Source organism: Pinus tabuliformis, chromosome 7 (assembly GCF_031772625.1).
Source record: "Pinus tabuliformis cultivar Carrire ecotype Pingquan chromosome 7, CPIR1, whole genome shotgun sequence".
Taxonomy (NCBI): domain Eukaryota; kingdom Viridiplantae; phylum Streptophyta; class Pinopsida; order Pinales; family Pinaceae; genus Pinus; species Pinus tabuliformis.
The window spans coordinates 550,146,241-550,164,824 of NC_142293.1; the positions used below are offsets into that span (position 1 = coordinate 550,146,241).

The 18,584-nt window shown below is 35.4% G+C and overlaps 1 pseudogene; it reads left to right on the forward strand.

The window, feature by feature from the left end:
* The first annotated feature begins 1,216 nt into the window (after positions 1 to 1,216).
* LOC149248533 (peroxidase 54-like) lies at positions 1,217 to 6,102 on the forward strand (annotated as a pseudogene).
* The last annotated feature ends 12,482 nt before the right edge of the window (positions 6,103 to 18,584 follow it).

Below are 18,584 nucleotides of genomic sequence, written 5' to 3' on the forward strand. Positions count from 1 at the left end.
TAGGCATCGAAAATCTTTATTATCAAACAGGAGATTACAAAATAATCAATTTCCTCACAAACTCTCACTACCAAACAATCCGTATGGACACCTGTTTTATAGCTAAGAGAATCTAACTACCTCATAAATCCTCTTACATCAAATATAGGATGCATTAACTCTCTCCCAACAACCTGGAGCTAATCTAGCAACAAATTCCTATTGTTGTCACACATTAGAGATTTTTGCCTAATTTATGAAACAAAAAATCTCAACAATGTCTAAATTGATTGCCCTGTTATTAAACTTTTTCCATGTTAACACAATGCGCATGCTTTCAGGAAAACTATAAACCATTCTTCCTTTTATTATAACCCAATTATATATAACAATGACAAATTTTAATTGATATAATATATATCCATTTTCTTGCTGAAGATGAGGCAAGAAGGAAAACTATAAACCATTCTTCCTTTTATTATAACCCAATTATATATAACAATGACAAATTTTAATTGATATAATATATATCCATTTTCTTGCTGAAGATGAGGCAAGAAGTAGTTCTTTCCAAATGTCTACGTTGATTGCCCTGTTATTAAAGTTTTTCCATGTTAGCACAATGGGCATGCTTTCATATCTTTATTTCGTGAAATGTAAATGGACACGGATACGCCACAATATTGATAGGTCGATAGTAATTGATAATGATAGGTGCATAGTAGTTAACTTCAAAGCTCCTTGGAAAACACGTGGTTGAAAGGTAAACGGTACATATTGACTGGGTCTGCCATATTAATTATTGTTATATTTAACTTCAAAGCTGCTTGCAAATCACGATTATAATAATCGGGAATAAGAAGCCCTTTCAAAATTTATAATTTTATAAAAAAAACATGTGTTTTAAAGTCAAGATACGATGCAACTCGTCTTTTTCGGACGTAAGGAAACAGGTTAACGGCCCAAGACCCAGAGGCATCTGGCAGGAGTGAGAGCCTGCTCCCGATTACGGACCACCAGCAGAGTTATGCCAGGTGGCGTGGTTTTCCTATTTAACAGTGATGAGTCAAACCCAGCATTCGCGGATAGCAACCAGAAATGGCTGTCCTCACTATTGGTTTGACACCTGAGTTGATAGGTTTTACCACCTTCGGAAAAAAAAAAAAAAAGATACGATGCAACTGCCTATTCTCGAAATTGGCTGGTTGGAGGAAAGAAGGATGGTGGTACCACTGACATGACGAGGAATGGACGAGGAAAGAAGGATGGTGGTGGCACTGATATGGCTTTTCGGGTGTGTGGTTTTGACAAATCGTTTTGAGATTTAAAAGCAGGAAGAAGCAATGGAAACCTGCGTACCCAAATTGCCGTTTAGTCATTACAATATTAATATTTGCCAAAACCCGTGTGCCCAGAAGGCTGTTTAGTCATTCAAAAATTAATATTTTTCTGGACCACCGGTAGTGGTTTTTCTTCATAAATACTCCTCTAATATTTCCATAAGAGCAACTCTCATATAGAATTGTCTGTGGAGCTCTGAGAAGACGTTGGTAAGATTTAGTTTTTCTTTTACTGATATCAGCTATTGATACTAGCAGTATTGTATTGAAATTGCCATAATTATTAGAATTGAAATCCTGTGTGAATATGTATTACAGGATCAAATATCAGCATAGTTCCAAAAGAAGACGATGAAGAACTACTGGGCTTTCCACACCTTTACCCTTATTTGTGTTTTCTTAATTGTTTGTGTCAACTTGATAGATTATAGACTGATGGAAGAACAAGCTTACACATCCCCTTATATTGGGTTGTAGAATGAGCCTCTTGGCTTTGGAGGGAAAATTAATTTTAAAATAGGTCTCATACAATATTTTCTTTTGTGTAGAATAATAATTCTTGGCATTGGGTATCTTAAAGCTAAATATCTAACACTATGGCAAGGATTATAACTATGAATACTAGAAAAAAATTTAAAATATTTGTTTGGGTGTTCAGCATCGTGATTCCATGGGTTTAAAAAGGGAGGGGAAATATATTACCACCCTTCTAGCCATGCTACAAATAATTGGTTTGCAAATTCAACATTTTATAATGTTTAAAAGCACATAAAATGTTCATACACTCGAAAATAAAGGAACCACATTGGAGAGATCAAAGTGCAAATTCAACATTTTATAATGTTTAAAAGAACATAAAGGCACTTAAATTTAGAAGTTCATACACTCAAAAAAGATAAAGGAACCACATTGGAGATAGATCAAATTTCAGTACCTTATCTCCACTTACCAGGTTGATTCTTAAACTTTATTCATTTTACAAAAATGCAGTTATTGACACTTACAACCGAAGAATTTGTCAAAGCTCAACAGTAGGTCAAACCAATTCGCACCACCATTATGTGTTGGTGAGGGAAGGGGAAATGTGTTGGAAAGAGAGAAAGGAGAAACAAATATTTCACATAAAACATATGAGTTGTGGTTTTTTTATTCATCATAGAAAATTTGATTCTTATAATAAACCCGATCAGAGCTATTTATACTTTTTGGGCTCTTTTATTGATTATAGAAAACTTGATTCTTACAATAAATCGGGTGATAGGTATTTATAATGACTCTTATAAAATAAATCAACATGCACACACACTCTAAATTCGACTTTTCCAAAAATATAACTTAATTCGAAGTCAATCGACTTGACTCAGTTAACTCACTCTTAAATTTAGCCAACTTTAGCATACATGAGTAATTACAATTTCTAACATTTCTCCTTAATTACCATGGTATGACTTAACATAACTCAAACATGACTTAACTTGACTCAACATGACTTGACTATGTATATTAGACTTATAATAGAAATTGACTCAATCATCACTTAAACGTGACTGTTGGTCCATGTCTAAGCTAAACTTACAATAACTCAAAACTTTTACAATTTTGCATTTTGTTTCTCTTCTTCAAAATTCTATATCCTCCTCCAAAATATTTCATTCTTAATTGAACTTTCTTGTTGTAATCTCCATATTTCTTTACTTGCTACTGCTACAAATTTGTAGTTTGAGCTTATATTTTACATAACACCCCTGCAACGAGCATCCAAACCTTTTTTAAATGATCCTTTTAAGACATAACGTTTATTTATTTATTGTCTTTATGAACCACTTTCGGATACCAAAATCTTTATATTTGCGACAATATACGCACTAACAATGACTTATTTTTTAACTTCGTTCTTTCGTCTTTTTCAAACAGAGTATACACCTAATCTTTTATGGAGTTGTCTATAATGCGATTTTTTGGAGATTCCGGTGACGGAATCGTGGAAGAAATTGAGGTTAAATCTTGATTTGTTGCAGTTAAAATGATTCAGCACCCTGAAAAACCCTGGGACGCTTTGATTGTGCAGAAACTAGCTATCAAACTTGCGATTCCAATAAATTGCTGCCGGATTTTGACCGGAAAAACCCACCAAAAAACTTCCAAAAAGTCGCATTATAGACAACTGCATCTTTTATTCAATTTACATTCAATGCACCATTTAGCCTCCGTTAAAACAATCTTTTGAAATTTTGTTGTCGGCTCTCCTCTCCGCACGCTGCCTTCGGATTCCGATGCAGATGCACCGATGGTGGATTTTCGGTTAGAAATAGTAATTAGTGGAGCTAGTTAAAATTAGAGAGTGATTTAAGTGATTGTTGAGTCAAGTTTAGTGAGTAAGTTAAGTGCAATTTATATTTAGAGTGTTTTAATTTATATTTAGAGTGTTTTATACATGTCATTAGTTGAAAAAAGTTAAATACGAGTTTATTATAAAAATCAAGTTTTATGTGATCAATAAAAGAACAGCATATGGTGTTTTGTGTATAAATTCATGTTTTGTCTAGGCAACCTTTCCCTCACTTACTATCGCCGGTGATTTATACCTTATCACTCACACGGAGAGGTCCTTCTGCAAACTGTTGTTGCGAACTTTTTTACTTCTGAAATCCTTTGCCTCCTTGATAGTGTCGCTCAAGCTCCTGCAATCAAGCGTAACAAATTCTCTCTTTGGGTCTTTGCATCCACTTGGATATTTTGGATACTTTTGTTTTAAACTCGCTTTGATATTAATTTGTTAAAAAAATTAAAAAAAAGAAACACAATATTTAACGCACAAAACACAAACTAACCACTAACCTTCTACTGATCATACAAACACTCTTAACTTAATTACCCTTCCTGCCATGCTGCAAAGAATTGGTCTCCAAATTCAACATCTTATAATATTTAAAAGCACATAGAAAGACCTAAATTCAGAGGTTGATACACTGGAAAATAAAGGAACCACATTGGAGAGAGATATCAAACTTCAGTACCTTATCTCCCTTTACCATGTTGATTCTGAAACTTTATTCATCCTACGAAAATGAAGTTACCGACACCTAAAGGCGAGGAATTTGTCAAATGCTCAACACGGGGTCAAACCAATTCGCACCGCCATTATGTGTTCTGGTGAGGCATTCTTCTTGGCATCTTTGAGGAAGGAACAACGGCCGATTTATGGTGCACAAATGCAAGGATCGGCGGAGTAACATCGTCTCAAAGCCATAATATCTATCCCTTATGATTAAATATATGAAATAGATATTCAACTTCAGAGCTAGTTGCGAAAATCACATTAATTTCTGGCTGAGGATGGGGCAAGAAGTAGGCCCTTCAGTTTGACAGATTTGGTAGACCTTTCAGGTTTGATACTTCGACTCTTTAGTTTTTATTCGAGTGATACTTATGTAGATTGCAGAGTTTGTAAATATTTCTGAATCTGGCTATCAAGATAAATAAAATAAAACTATTAACTTTACTTATGACAAATTTTGAAATATGCAATAAACACATGAATGCCCATACAATTACATCTTATATCCTTACTCAGATTGCGGATTTCCAATATCCCTCTAATGACATACGTAATAAAAAAGTTAGGGCATCCTTCATTGAGTTTTCTATTATCATAAAATCTAAACTTATGGCAAGTAATAAGGTTCAACTATTGACTCTTGTTCATCTCATTCTGGAATATAAACCATATAGCTTCAAAATTATGACGATGCATGTTATTTCAATCCTATGCTAGGTACCTTAGAGAAGATTTTGGAATGTTCATTAAATGAGAAGGGAAGATAAATCAGTTGATTTATGTGTTATGTTTATTCTTGCAATGCATTTAGCAGTTGAAAATATATATTTTTTTAAATTATAGTTTTTTTTTTTTTTTTTTTTTTTTTTTTTTTTAAAGTCAATTTTTACTAATATAATATAATTAGTTGAGGATGGACTTAAGGACTTCTTTAGCACTGATATCATGATTAAATCTCAAAAGAGTGTTGTTCTACACATGCTAAAATTCAGTCAGTTTAGGGCTGGTGCGACTTAGAGTAGGCAATATAAAAAGCTTAAATGCCCCTAAATAGTGATTTCTCAAGCCACAAGTCAACTGAAGAAAACAGACACAACCTGAACAACAAAAAAATTCTTTATTAAACGCAATGGGATAGATCTTGAAGATGAATTTTTCTGTATGTGATGATGTATCTGGAAGATGAATTTCAAAAATAAAAAATGAAATTATTACTGTTACATGAAATGTTTCAGGTGGGCACACAATTGGTCTTGGTCGCTGCACCTCCTTCGACAACCGATTATATAACCTCACCACAGGAGACACAATTGTGGATCCAACTTTAAACAACACTTTTGCAAGCACTCTTTATTCAATATGTCCAGTGGCTAATGACGCCGTAAACTCAACAAACTTGGATCTCATCACTCCAAATGTCTTGGACAACCATTACTACGTCGACGTGCAGAATGGCGAAGCACTTTTCACCTCGACGCGAGTCTGTACATGAATTCCACCGATTCTAAAGACATTGTGAACAATTTTGCAACTAACCAGTCCCTGTTGTCCCAGAACTTCATTCTGGGAATGCTTAAAATGGAGCAGCTGGACGTTTTAACGGGAACCGAGGTAGAGATCCATATCAACTGCTTCGTTGTCAATAATGCTTCTTCATACTATCAACAAATTATCATGCCCATCGTTGGTCCAGAGGAGCGGTCTTCGTCTTCACAGTTCACATAAAACTTCAGTTGGTAGCTTTGCACTGAAGGATCACGATGTCTTCCTCTCTATAGTTCACATATTACTTTAGTTGGTAGCTTGCAATAAAGGATCATGATGTTCATGGCCTGCAGATAGAAATTTAGATATCTTCATTTTTAAATAAAGTTCTGTGATGGTGCCTTCTTCACAGTCCACCCACAACTTTAAATTGTAATTTCGAGCAAGGTTGATCTTCTGTGTCTTAATTTTTTATAAGACTGCCGTTCACTGTCAGGAAAATTATGTATTGAAATATAAGGAAATTTATGTATTGAAATGTTTTAATATATTGCTCGTTTTCTTTCAATACACACTTTATATGTTATAATTATCCATTTATATGAAGTCAATTATTTTATAATAGAAAACGAGCGTTTGTAAGATAATTTTATTTTCTTAACGAGAAAAATAAAATTCCTATGTGATATCATTTTTCCTTTAGAAATTTTGTAAAAGTCTCTTTATATATTGTAAAAGGGGAGAAAAATAAAATTCCTATGTGATATCATTTTTGGTTTAGAAATTTTGTAATAGGCACTTTATATGTGATATCATTTTTCGTTTAGAAATTTTGTAAAAGGAAGTTTATATATTGTAAAAGGGGCTTTATATATTATAATCATGAATATCTATCAAGATGTAAATGTTTGTGCTAAGTTTATTTTAGTTTTTAATAAATTAGAATATTTTTATTTAATTTAATTTATACAAATAATTATTACATAATTTAATAATGAATATTAACAATATAATAAATTATAGACTTATTATATGGCATGGAAGTATGGATTTATATTTGATATATTTTTATTAGAGAAAGTATCAAATGGATTAATATGATAAGGAAGTATTAAATAAAACTATTTAATTGAGTAGTCTAGTATAGGGTAGATGTGTAGGTGTAATGTAAGTATGTAAACAATTTTAAATGTGAGCTCAAAGTAATAAACAAAAAGTTAAAAGTAATAACTAAAATTTTGAAAGTAATATAAATGAGATGAGGGTAAAAATTTAAATGTTGGCTCAATTAATAACCACCCTAGATCCATCTTAACCTAGGATATAAGAGCCACTTGAAGTGCAAACCTCTTTTTGGAGTGCAAAACTTGAGGAAATGTTTTCACCTCTAGAGATTTGATCCCTCTGGCCACTTGATAGACCTGAGATTAAGATGGATCTAGGTTGGTTATATAATATTATATAATATCTATATTTGTATATGTGTCTTTGTATTTTTCACTCTCTCTATCTCATCCCCCAAGCATACACACACTCTCTCCATATATAACTATATCTCTGCCTCCTTCTTCCTCTCCCTCTCTCTCTCTAACTCTCTTCCCTCCCACTCTCCTCTCTCCTTCACTATCTCTCCATCTCTCCACTTTCACTCCCTCTCTATCTCCACCTTTCTCCCTCTATGTATTTTTTCATCCCTCCCACTCTCCCCCTCCAACTCCATCTCTCTCTCCTCTCTTTAGGGCCCTCTCTCTCTTCCTTTCTCCCTCTCTATTTCTCTTCCACCTCCCTCCCTTTCTCCCCCTCATCAATCACTCACTCTCTCTTCCCTCTAATTATGTCACTATCTCCCTCCCTCTCTCCTTCTCTCTCACATCCATCTCTGTGTCTCCCTCTCTCTCACTTCACCTTCTCTCCCTATATCTCCCTTATCACTGACTCTCTCTCTTTATCCACCTCTACCTCTCTATGTCTTTGTTCTTTACACCCTCTCTCTCCCTCTCTCCTTCTCTGTCTGCCTTCCTCTCTTTCCCCCTCTATATCTCACCTCCCTCTCTCTCCCCCGTTACTCTCTATCTCTCTCTTTCTCTCTATCTCTTGAGTCATTATCTCCCTCCCTCTCTCTCAGCCTCCTTTCTCTCTCTCTTAAATTTGATCCCAATGTATTGTGTTTAAGAAAGTTTCTAAATTTAAAAAGTTCAATTGGTTGTAAAATAGTAAACCTATATTTTGGGTCAATCATGTAAAAAAAAATACAATAATGAATAACTTAAAAAACCATGCACTAGCTTCCCTCTACTATTGTTAGTCACTTTGCTTGCACTCATCGCTTGTATCCTCACTTCACATAGATCTATGCTAGTTCTTAATAATATTAATTATATTATAGAAATTTCACATTATAAAAGTATTCTCATTTTCTATTATATTAAAACCTTGATTTAATTTCTATGGGAATATTTTTAGTAGTCGTGAGGATAAAGGGTTTAGATATATCTCAAAAATAATTATAACCTTTTTTTCCTTTTCGGTTTAACTAAAAAAATGTTAATCAAAAAATCAAAATATAACAAATAGAATTTTAATATTTTTATTGTTAAATTGAATTTGTTATATTTTTTTAGGGGAGAGAGAGGAGTGAGGGAGGGAGATAGTGTTATAGTTGGAGTGAAAAGAGAGTGGGCGAGTGATGGGGGGAGAGAGGGAGAGAGGTGGGAGAGAAAGAGAGACAAAGGAAGGAAAAGAGAGAGGACCCTAGAGAGAGAAAGAGAGAGAGAGGGACTTGGAGGGGAAAAGTGGGAGGGATGAAGAAAGAAATACAATGAGAAAGGTGGAAAGAGAGAGAGGGAGTGACAAGGGAGAGATGGAGAGAGTGTGAGGGAGGGAGGATAGTGGGAGGGAGAAGAGATAGAGAGAGGGAGAGGAAGATAGAGCAGGAGAGACATGAATAGATATGGAGAGAATGTGTATATGTTTGGGGGGTGAGATAGAGAGAGTTAAAATGGATCTAGGTTGGTTATTAATTGAGCCAACATTTAAATATTTACGTATATGTTAATTTTTTTATTTTCTTTGATTTGAAACTGAAAACTCTTTCATAATTATAAATGATGTATTAAACTAAAAATATTCTCTCCAAATCAAATCATGTACTCTCGTTTATTTAACGATCAAAATTCTTCAAACCCTAGGAAACCCAACTTCAATATAGCTTATGCATACAAATTAGCTTATATATACAAGGTAAACATCACCACATGATGCACAATTGTAGATCCACTTTAAACATCACTTTTTCCAACACTCTTTATTCGATATGCCCACTCGTTAATGACACTGTCAACCAACAATATTGGATGTCATAACTCCAAATGTGCTTTTCACCTCCGACGAGGGTCTGTACGTAGATTCCACCGATTCTGAAGACATTGTGAACAGTTTTGCATCTAACCAGACCCCGTTTTTCCAGAACTTCATTCTGGGAATGCTTAAAATGGGGTAGCTGGACATTTTAGCAGGAACCGAAGGAGAGATGTGTGCCAACTACTCTGTTGCCAATAATGCTTCTTCATACTACCAACAAATTATCGAGCCTAGCGTTGGTCCTGAGGAGCGTTCTTCGACTTCACACTTCACATAAGACTTTAGTTGGTAGCTTGGATGATGTTCATTGCCTTCATATAGAAATTTAGATAGCTTAATGTTTAAATAAAGTTCTCTGATAGTCTTATATTCACACTCCACCCACAACTTTAAATTGTAATTTCAGACAAGGAGGGCTGCCAAGCATCAAGTCCCTACCAATGCAAAAAGATTCTTGGGAGAAAGGTTCGGGTAGATTCAGCATAGTTTAGGTTGGAGTTCGAGCAGATTTTCCATAAAGGAGGGAGTAGAGGAAGCAGTAGAGAAAATAGCACTAGCACTCCCTGTTAGTAGTACATAGTTGAATTGGGCCTTTCTTTAAGGAAGGGAAAGAGGGCTGAAAATCTTTCACCCTTACTAGCATAAGTGCGTCTATAAAGAAAATAGAGATATTTAAACAGGCTGCCAGACACAATGAAAGATCGCTTGGAAAGTATACAAGGAGAAACCATACCTGAAAGATCACTTTCAAAGGATACAAGGAGCAGCCATACCCGTTAGGAACCAGACTTCAGGTTCGTAGGTTTGGGGATTACCTTTTCCTAGATGTAGCTAGAACTCTGGCTAACTGAATTGCCCCACATTAACGCCATTGGTATATATGGCATGTGTGGGGTTGGAAAAACGACATTGCTCCAAAAAATCTACAATATTTTCAAGAATAGTAATGTCTTCGATGATCTGTGTAGTAGACTCAATATGAAAGAATTGGGAAAAGTAGTATTTTCTACACGCAACGAAAATTTGATTGCAAAAATTAATCCAGAAAAGTCACTACAAATACAACCCCTGTCATCTGGGAAGAAATGATCTCCCCCCTTATCACCCCCATCTTGTCAAATGAGTCCCTTTTGTGTTCTCAGAGAAGATCAAGCTCGCCAATGTTAATTGGAGAAAATCAATTTAAGCATAACTGCCTGGTCCTCATTGGAATGGAATTTGTAAGAGACAAAGTGCAGAGAATCCCAATTTTTCCTTTTACATGGGTTGTTGTTCGAGAAAGGCTTAGAAACTACCATGGAAAGTATTTCACCTGACTCCCAACATTTTAAGCACCAAAATCCAGCACATCATTTATCCTCAACCACATTGATGTGACTTCTCCTTTAGAATTTAGTTGCAAATTGTGTGCATGTGCATTTAGTTGTAGGCCGGCCTCTTAGTAGATTTACCTTAATTTTAAGGTATAAGCAATAAAATTCAGAAAAGTATTGTGCTACCTTAATTTTAAGGTATAAGCAATAAAATTTAGCCTCTTAGTAGAGTTACTTACCTTAATTTTAAGGTATAAGCAATAAAATTCAGAAAAGTATTGTGCTACCTTGTTTAAATGAATGCAGGTTGACAAACTAGAAATAAGAAGAGCTTTAGTGTAGTTGAGTTGAATTCTTAATGTTAGATAACTTTGATCTCCAAGCTTCTCGGTTACAAAGCAATACCAAATTCATGGGACCATGTTCATGAGCTCGTTTCCAACTGAACGGGCATTACCTATGAATTCGCACATGTATTTAGAATTTTACAACTCGCACATGTATTCAAAACATTATAACTGAGAATGAGCCTTTTCTTATAAAATGCTAAAACAAGCTTCCAGAATTCAGTTTTTGCCAAACTAGCAATTTAGAACTTCTAAAAGTTAGCAATTTAGAACTTTTAAAAGTCTGGGGTTTTGCCAAATTAGCAATTTAGAAAACAAGCTTCCAGAATTTAGTGTTTGCCAAACTAGCAATTTAGAATAGAAGTTTTAAAAGTGTGGGTTTCAATCATCTCAGCCACAATGTTCATATGGAAAAATTCTAGCATCACCCATGAATTCACACATGTATTTAGAATTCTAATTTACAATTCTACAGCTGAGAATTCAATTTTGCAGAAAGCATGGAGGCCTCTAATAATATTTCTAAAGTTGGAAAAGTAGTTAAAGAAGTAGTTAAAATGGCTAGTGATTCTGTTTTGTATAATTCTAAAGGCCCATTCCAGCAAAATTACTCCATTGTTCTGCATAATTCTAAAGGCAATCCGAGCAAAATTACTCCATCCCCTGTAAACAAGCTGACTGTTGCCACAGATCCCCTATAAACAAGCTGACTCTTGCCACGGGTACTCTACGTTTAAAACCAATCAGATAAAACCATGATTACCCAGTTAGTTCCTTCACTCGTTGCTGCTGACTTAGTTGCAGTGTTCACTATCTCTATAACTCGTCAGTGGTAATTATGGATTGAAGCAAGGTGAAGCCGTACCTCCATTAATGGATTTATTGCGCTAATCATATGGCTTGCCCTGGATAGATTGTATCTCTGCTTTGCAGATAGAAAATTGTGGCCATTGGAAGTTTTCTTCCTTCTTCAAAATTTTCATTGACCATGTGTTATTTTCAAATATAAATACAAAATTAGATACATGGTATTTTTAGCTTCTCGTTAGTGTTTCTTATGGCCAAACACAACAATATACATAAATGCAAGAATGAGAATACAACCAACAAGTTAGTCCCGTTGCTGACAACTTCTCTAAGTATTTTTTAGGTCATAATCTGAACCACGAAGTGGCAAATAGATGACTCTAGTTAAACCAAACTATTCAAAGCATAAACTTAATTTCAACTAAGGTAGGATTTCCATGCATGTTGTAAGTAAAGTTGAAATTTGTGCATTTTTTAAAGAAAAAATGACTTCTAGGATAGTACACAATATCTAACCATTACATAGTACTCAATATCTAACCATTACAGATTTCAAAGAAATCCTCAAACATTGAAAATACTGAAAAATGCAGAGCAAGTCCTTAGCTCATAGACCCTAGCATGGAAGAACAATTGTATATAAGCTTATGGGTCCTATATTTCAGATTTCCAAGATCAAGTGTTTGCTTCTGATACTCAAATTCCAACCCTGCATACATATCTGTTGATTCCTGAAAAGAATATTTTCGCAAGTACAAATTTAGAGTTTCTTTGAGTATTTAAGAACTATTGAATTGTATCTTGTAATTTTATTGGGGTTCACATAACGGTATATTTTCATTCAATGCTAGAAAACCACACTATTACAACTATATTTTCTCATAAAGGTTTTTCTATATATTTTGAAAAGTTGCATCAGCTATTTGTCCAATCCAAACTAAGGGCGAAATCCAACATGTGTGACAGTCAAATTTATGCAAATGAACTCTTAAGACATAAAAAAAATAAGTTACAAAAATATTGATGATTGATGGTGTATCAGAAAACAAATTACACTTTGAACATACAAATAAATAAATGAAGGCACAATATGGATTAATTAAAAGATAACAACACATAATCGTGCAATGGACTTGAGTTTTGAAGAGCAGTCTATAGAAGGGTTGAGAGAATCCGACTCAGGATTTTACCAAAGAAGGTCCATATAAAAAAAGTTGCCCCGTGGAGTCCAATTCATCAAAAAATAAAACTAAAATTGTAAATCATAATGGCCTTACATAATAAAAAACCTCAAACCTCTAGCATCAGTTGAAAGTCTGCGTGTACGGTTACAAGGAGGGAAACAGGGCAGGAACTATTCTCCAACTTACTATGGCGATCGCTCCTTTGACTAGTGCAGGGACCTTCCCCCAAGCTCGCTATATAGCGCTAGAAGGAGGTAGCCGGTCGCTTGGCGTTTCCTTGCTCTGGAAGGAAAATACACATCCGGTTCAGGTAACACTCCATCTTTCTCAATTCCAAAATTGGTTTTTCTGGTCATGTACACAGCTCCAGGAACTTGGCTTCCTCGGCGAGGGTTCTGTCCTCCCGTTTTCCTTCTCAAAGCGCTTTTCACGTTTTTTTCCTGCCACTATTCGATTGGTCGGAGGCTGGGGTTCTTGGCTTGCTGACTTCTGATATAGTCATTCCATCCCCTGTCCTACCTGCACCATCCCCTGTCATCAGATTTAACACAATCGGCTTGATGCGTGAGTGGATAAGCGAAGAAGGATTTTCAGCGTCCTGGCCCCAATCTTCTCTGAGGTATTTCTGCGCGAGGGAAGGAGGGTCGACCACAAAGGGCCACTTAGATATCGGTACGGTGACAGAATATATAAAAAATGACCTGTATTACCCAAATCTGAATCTTTCAGGAAGAAGACAAGCTATTAACAGCTGGGGTACAGTGGGGCTTGAAGGAAAATCGACCATTTTTACATTTTGTGACTCCAAAATTATAAAATCAAGCTATGTGGGTGAAAAACGGATTAATATCTTTATCAAAAAGACATACGGAAGCCATCACTGTATGATGCTCAAAAGGGGGCTGCTTATACAGGAGCTAAAGAAGGAAATACAAAACCAGATTGGGACTCCCATCAATCACCAAAACCTGATTTTTGCCCGACGCTGTCTACAGGACCACCTCTTTCTTCAAGAGCATGGTATCAACAATGACTCAACCATATTTCTCAATCTGTGTCTGCATGGTGGTTGCAATGGGGATAGCACAAAATACTCAGGCTCCTTCCGTGACGCTGTCAAAGGAAAGGGAAAAATGCAGTATAAACCAGCGCCAGAAACAAAGTTACCAGGTGCCTATATAGTGGAACAAACAAAGGAAACCCCAACGCTCCAAGTACATCTACCTGAGGTAATTGAACTACACACTGAACTATCCAAAAACGTTGTCATTTGTAGATTCAATGGCTTCTGGCCAAAATCCGATGCTCTGCATCAGTGGATTTACTCCTCATGGACAACAAACTGTGATGTACACCTTTGCTCAAAGGGATTTTTCATTGTTTGCTTCAGTACTGAACAAGAACGAGACAGTATTATTCATCAGGGGCCTTGGTTTTGGGGCAATGCTGGCCTCTTCATCACTCCATGGTTTGATGGGTTTGATGCAAACACTATGAAAATTTCTACAATGCCTATTTGGGTGAGGCTCCATAACCTCCCTCTGCATTTTTGGCACTACAAAGTTTTATCAGCTATTGGGAATTCATTGGGGAATTTCCTAAAAATAGATGAAGACAGAGTTAACAAGGGAATTGTCACTTTTGCCAGAATATGTGTTGAGGTGGACCTGAGTCAGGGATTGCCTGATCATATCACATTGGTATACAACAACACATCGAGGACTCAACTGCTTGACTATGAGAACACTGCTTTCAGATGTCGAAACTGCCTGCAAACCGGTCATCTCCAATACAACTGTCCGCTGACCAGAAAGGACCCCAAAGGGAAAAAGAAACAACGAAAAAAGCCCAAGGGCTGGCAGCAGATCGACCTGCTGGAATAAGAGGAGGACATGCAACCAGAACCTCTAGAGAACCAAACAGAATCTGAATTTTTCTCAGGACAGAAGCATAATCAGGAAGAATCTACTCCAAAAGCTAATTTGGGGCCAAATATTACACAATAGCAGCATGAACCTCAATCGGAAGTTAGTGGAATAAAAAGAACTCATGGATCGGAGGGATCTGAATCTGACAAGGAATTTCCTTTGATCACTCCGGAAAACCAGCTGGCCATTATTTCATCCACTCTCGATTCGGGAGGTTGGAGAAGGGTGGAAAAGAAAAAGGGCAGAAAAGTATAGGCCTGCGGTTTTTATTTTACTTTTCTTTTTTCTTGTAACTTGTCCCTTTCGTGGACAACCTTCTGCATATGCTTATAGCATCTACAACATGTAATTTTTTTCTTTTGAAAAAAAATACGGATTTTTTCCTCGAAAAAAAAAAAAAAAAAAAAGTCTGCCTGTACCCTAAACTATTTGGAGATGTTAAGTTGATATTCTTCCACAATTCTTTTGTGTTTTAATGCCTGTAAAATTAAAGCATAGATTAATATAACATGATGCATTTGTATGTGTCTTACTGTAATATTCATTTTCTAACTTCATCCAATTAATTGCCAAAAAAGAAAGTGATGGGAATAACATTTTATAAGATATAGTGAAATTAAAAATAAATTTCTGAGTCTACTCTGAGTTATTAAATGTTTTAAATTTTATAAAATTCGGTTGCATTAGACACTAAACATATGCTAAATACAATGTAAATTTAAAAAGTACAAAACCAAAAAAAACAAGACAAGCAAAAAAAATGAAGAAAAGGCAGCATGCTCAAGTTCAGAAAAGATATAATAAAGCAACTTATTACAGAAATTTTAGTCGGAAAATACATAATACTTTAACATCAATAGCTCTTTCAAGAGAGCATTATGTGGTTCAAGATCTTCCAAATCTTGTTTGACTTTAATTTTAAAACCTATAGAATAACACAGACTAACATAATGTAGTGTACACATTGAACAAAATATGTTTGAAAGGGAAGTAAGTTGGGGATCTCTATTACCATACTTGTTTTATTGATCAATGAACTCTTTAAAAGGTTGTTTTCCAAGCCTGTATTTCTGCAAATTAAACAAAATAATAAAACAATTCAAATTCCTACCAATGTGTGAGATTTAAGAAAAATAAGAAAATGACTTAAATCCCTATCAATTTGTAAGATACATAACAAGATGAAATGCAAACTTGTACCAAACCAACATGTGAACATTCAAAGTCCATACAGTTGACAGTTCTACTCAACTCCAGTGAAAGAAGTGCATGTAACATAAGAAATTGAACTAGTCTCCAGTTTGCAAACTTAATTCTAGGAATCTCTTTTTTCTCCTTTTCATTTATAACCATTGATCAATGTTAAGCATTTCATTTATAATCATCAATCAATGTTGTAGATTTCATTAAGTCAAAAATCAAACAGTTGCATGACTATGACCTCAAACATTTACATTGAAAATAATTCATCAAATGGTAGGTACCTGAAGATGACTTTTTAGGTGGTAAAGTGTAAGTCCTTTCACACCCATGGCCCTCATGATAGTCTTTGGAGTAGCCTCTATGAGTCAATACCAATTATGAGAGAGCATAGCAAATAGATGATGCCCTTTTCTATAAAGGTCCATCACAGTGCCAGAAGCTTGTTTAAAATTAATCTAGTGCAAGGAGGAAGGATCGAATAACCTGATTTGACTATACACAACCTGTGCACAAATAAGAGCATGAAATAAGTTTTTATTTCCAACCTGTCACTGATGTTTACATGGATATATTGCTAAGCATTTTCAATCTCATTGTTAAAGGACAAAGCATAGAAAAATTAAAGGACAAGTTCAAAATACCATCAAAAGATGCAGAAAACATGAATTGGGCCAGAGTTCAAGCCTTCTCTAAGGCCATCTTAGCTACTTGTTCCAAATTCTTCTTTTTGGTGAAAACCATAGAAGTTAGTGAAAACAATAAGCCTCCCAAAAAAATGAACATAGATATTCCTACAGAGTCGATGTTGCGTTATTCAATTTGCCTATTTTCCCTTAATACTGTAGATTTTGGAGAGGAGAAAATGTAATTGTGTAAATTCTGGAGGGCGAAAGTTGTAGCTATGAACAACTTGTGTAAAATTTGGAGAAGGAGAACAATCACTAATAGTCCCCCAAGTCATTAAAGTGACTTCTAAACACAATGCGTCCAATAATGTTTAATCACCAACTCATTAAAGTGACTTTTAAACACAACGAGGATCGAATAATGAATTTTAAACAACGCATGGAATAAAAAATAAGTTATAAATGACCATGACAAACCATGTGGCCCTTCACAATTCACATGAGGGTCACCTGTGCTCAACACTCAGACACCGTTCAGTCTCCATAACGTGGCGTGTAAGCCTCAACGACGCAAGTTAACGTTGCATCATGTTAATTTGCTTGGCCTATAGTGTGTGTCAAGTTGAAACAATTTCTTAATTGGCGGATCCATGAGAGAAAACTATCCAGTTTCATTTTGCATTAAAAAATTGCCCCAAAACCGTGAAAATTGTCTGTCCCGGTAGGTCGCAGCTTTCTATGCTTCTGTTATCATCGCAGCTAGGACAAGGTGATAGGAAGTCAATCTTCCAGTATATCAAGAAAAGGTGATAGGAGCTCGATCATCCAGGGTAGGAGTAGAGTGAGTTGATAAGGGAGTTACTGGAGGAGATTAAGAACCAGAGATGCATCCCCAGGGTTACAAGAATGCCCGTAGCAAGGCAGTGTTAACCCAGAAAAACTATTTGTAAATAGCAACATGAAAAGTATGTTTTTTATGGTCATTCTGAGGGAGTGGATCTTGGCAATGTTTTTCTTCTGGGTTCTCCATAGTTTTTGTAATTAACCGAATCAAAGCACCATTTCTTCTTTTGATACATATGAAACTTGCATTTTTTAATTTCTTGTTTTGATACATACAAAACTTGCATTTCTAAGTTTCTCTTTTTGCTATTTGTTGGTGTTTTTTGGTGTTGTAAACAATAGAACATAAGAAGAATTATGCAACTCACAATTTAGACTTAGCAGATATTGATCCCATCTTCTTTTCCGCTTTAACTTCTACTGATCCCATCTTCTTTTTTGCTTTAGATTCTATTGATCCCATCTTCTTTTTTGCTTTAGCTTCTGGGTATCCTTCAGATTCATGAAAGGAGAGGAAGCACAAATCATGACACTGGTCCTGCTTAGTGAAAAATAGGCATTTTTTTGAATTCATTTGCAAACAAGATTGTATTTCCTGCTCCGATCCCGGTAACCACTTCCACTGCTATTGCTACATCCGTTAGTGTACCTTCTTGAAACTCCCTCCCCCCTAGGGAATTTCTGGATGCACCTTCTTGAAACGCCCTTCCCCCTAGGGAATTTCTGGATGCACCTTCTTGAAACGCCCTTCTCCCTAGGGAATTTATGGATTCTAGTTAAAATAACCTATGTTTTTCAATAGAATTAGCGTAAGCTCTGATAAATTTCATCATAATATTGATAGCTAAAAATATAACATTATCAAATTAGAATGGATTCTCAGAGGCGGTTACATGAACTAAATTTCAGTAATGTTGTAAAAAAAGCCAAATATTAGTAATATCATAGGAGAGTATTGAATAATAACCATATATTCAGTTATTGCCTAAAATATTGCGAAATTGGCACCTAAAATTCGGTCTTCCTATTGCAGATTTGAGGATTACAAATTACTAGCCTAAATTTCAATTTTGCTCACATAGCTTGTAGCACAAGCAGGCAAGACCAAAGG